The following is a 3,751-nucleotide window of genomic DNA, read 5'->3' on the forward strand; positions in this document are numbered from 1 at the left end:
AAGTAAGGAGAGGTGTAATAAATCTTACCACACCCACTCCTTATTTGATTCTCAGGGCCACTGCTTCCTTCTAGCCTACACAGGCAACCAGGTTCAGTGTCTAATGCAAGGGACCTGTCAGATTTCCTGAGGTCTCTCAACAGTGCACCAAAAAGAACCAGGATCTGGTCGACAGCCACAACCACCAGGAGGAAGTGGACTGAAGTCTTTCACTTCTCCAAAGATACCGTTACTGTAAGGCTTTCAGTGAGGAAGCCCTGGAGTCTGTATGTAAGACAAATAAATAAGATGAGGGTAGAAGTGGGGAGAAAAAACCCATAGACCAGGATTGAATCCATATTCCTCTACTGTTTATAGGATTTTCAGAGGCCTATTACTTAAGAAGTGGATGGCCAATCATGCTTCCTAGTCTGTCTTAGTCTGGGAGCTTTATACTAAAACCTGTCCACCATGGAAAAACCCATGTGACATTTGACACACCAGTGGCATAGGTTTAAGTATCACAATAACCTACAAGTTACCTCAGTACCAAAAACTGGCAGACAAGCGCTGTACAAATTAGATCAATGTTCTCCCCAAACATAATTCTGATGTGTCAAGAAGTGCGAAGATGGCACAGGATATGACAGGATTCAGTATTGTTGTTTATAGGGTCTCTATGGGTCATACTCAACTCGACAACACCTAACAACAACAGAATGTCATTCCACCTTGTAATTGACCACTACTAGCTACTAACCCTCATTTCTCTCTTTTTTTTCCTCCCAACCCTCCCCCCCCTCCACTTCTCATTCTTAAGTGGAAGGTTAAAAAAAAAAAATGAGCTGTTTCTACAGTTTTCAGGAGGAACACTGGTGATATAGTGTAAGATTAGTTGTGCTATTAATGCAAAGACTGTGTGTCTCCAGAAGTTCAAATCCACCATTAGCTCTGAGAGAGAAAGTCTCCTTCTGTTACGATTTACAATCTCAGAAACTCGATGAAGAAGTCATTAAGAGTTGAAATTGACTCAATAATAGTAAACTTGTATTTTGAATTTGAGAGTGAGGACTAAATGAGATCTTGTGGACTTTCCAAATGTCAGGAACTTTCAAGCACCTGCGATAGGATTTGCAATCTTTTCATTCTAATTCTATCCTTTAACTTATTTTAGCCTACTTGATTTGCTTTAGAAGCATAGCCAAGTCCTGTAATAGTACTGTTGTAAAATTAACATTATGTTAATTTATGTTTTCACAATTTATGTTTTTCTTCTTTGCTTTAAAAAATACACTAAGGTTTCATAGTGCGGAATGTACTTGGGGCGGTGGGAGGGGTGCGGGGGGATTGTGTACCAGGGAGTGAGTCTTTCTTTTACTTTTGAAAAAGAGGAGCAAACTGGCGGGCAGGGGGAGAGGGCTGGGCAGGGAGAGAAGTGCAGCAATGAATGAATGGAAATCCAAATTCTCTGTAAATGGTCATTAAAATTATTAAAAAAAATAAAATTAAAAAAAATACACATAAAGGTAAAAAACCCAATCGCAAATTGGGCAGAGGATATGAACAGATATTTCACCAAAAAAGCCATTCAGAAGTCATATAAACACAGGAATGTTCGAAATCCTTAGCTACCAGAGAAATGCAAAGCAAAACAACTATGAGATATCATGTCACCACAGCAACAACAGCAAAGTTCAACAGAGCCGCAAATAACAAATGCTGGCTAGGCTGTGGAAAAATGTGAACCCTTTTTCACTGTTGATGGGAGTATCAAATGGTACAACCACTCTGGAAGGCAGTATGGCACTTTCTCCAAAAGTTGGAAATAGAAATACCATTTGACTCAGCAATTCCACTGCTGGAAATATAGCCTAAAGAAACTAGAACTGCTACCCAAACATATATATGCACACCCATGTTTATTGTTGCATTGTTCCCAATAGCAAAGAAATGGAGACAACTCAAGTACCCATCAACAAACAAATGGATAGAGAAGTTATGGTATATTCACACAACGGAATACTACGCAGCACTGAAAAACAAGGAATTCATAAAATATTATACGAAATGGGTGATCCTGGAGAAGCATTATGCTGAATGAAATATTTCCTTTTCAAAAGGACAAATACTGCATAATGCCAATGTTATAAAACAGGACTGACATCAGGATTGGGGAGAATCTAGGAAAAGAGGGGATAAACAATGTACACTGCATTGAAACAGATGAGGAGAAAAAAACTGTTTAAAAGGAATATATGATTAAGTATTATTTGCATGACAATAGTCCATAATAAGAGGTGGACTGGGGGAGGGGGTTGTGAAACAATGAAAGACTTATTAGGGAGGAAAATGTACAACAATGAATGAATGGAAATCCAAGTTCTCAGTAAACGTTCATTAAAATCTCAATTAAAAAAATTAAAAAATATACACATAGAGGACAAAATAGATTCTTGGGACCTCCTAAAAATTAAATTCTTGTATATATCACAGGACTTGTCCCCCATTCCCCCAAAAAAGCTATTTCTCTGAAAGAGTAAAATTAGAACCCATAGACTGTGGGAAAATATTTGGCAATGACACATCAGACAAGGACCTCATCTCTAAAAATTATAGAGACCCCCAACACTTCAGCACGATAAGAAAAAGACAACTCAATTGTGAAAAGGGCTGAGGACACAAAAAGATATCTGATCAAAGAAGGCATTCAAATGGTGAATCAACACCTGAAAAAAATTATCTAGATAACCAGCTATTGTTGTTTGTTATGCTCCATCAAATTGGAACAGATTCATCATAGCTGACCCTCATACTTGACCCCACAGGGTTTCCAGAGACGGTGAATCACACAAGAAGAGATTGCCTGTCTTTCTTCCATGAAACAACTCATAGATTCTAACCACTATAAGTCAAAACAATAGTGGGATCTGATCTTGCCACAGGAAGGGGGTGGGTGGAAGCAATGTTCAATAAAATAATAAACGCTGGCAAGAATGAGAATGAAGAGATTAAAACTCTCACACACTGATGGTGGGTATGTAAAATGGTGTAATCACTATAGAAAGCATTTTGGCAGTCAGAAAGTTGGGAATAAAAATACTATTTTATCCAGCAATCTCAATGCTAGGTAAGGTATATATACCAAAGAAACAAGAACGTCAGCAGAAACTCAAACACATGAACACACACATAATTATTGCAATATTATTTGAGATAGCAACGGGTTGGAAATAACTCAAGAGTTCATCAATGGATGAATGGATAAAGAGGCAATGGTACATTCATTCACACAAAGGAATATTATGCATCATTTGAAAAAGATCAGATATTCTTTAAATACTTGACTCAGGCACAAATCTAGGATGAATTACTGTAAATGACATAAGTCAATCACAAAAAGACAAATATGGAATAAGACTACTAATCTAAAAAGCAAAGGAAACATTTACACACAAAATCAATCTTAGGGAATTAAAAGTGATGGGAAGGGAAAGCGAGGGAGGTGAAAATAGCTATATTGAATGAAGGGAAATGTTGTTATTGTTATGTGACATCAGCTCTCTTTAGACTCAGTGACTCTATGTACAACAGCACTAAATCTGCTTTATCCTGTGCCAATTTTATTGTGTCTTGACACACCTACCCACATTACCCTAGTCACTGAGTCAATCCGTCTTATTGAAGGTCTTCCTCTCTTGCTCTGTCCCTCCACACTCCCAAGCATGATGTCCCTCTCCAAGGACTGGTCCCTCCTTGCAGCATGTCCAAAGTA

This window comes from Elephantulus edwardii, unplaced genomic scaffold (genome assembly GCF_000299155.1).
Source record: "Elephantulus edwardii isolate Elephantulus edwardi_28Jun2011 unplaced genomic scaffold, EleEdw1.0 scaffold00161, whole genome shotgun sequence".
NCBI lineage: Eukaryota > Metazoa > Chordata > Mammalia > Macroscelidea > Macroscelididae > Elephantulus > Elephantulus edwardii.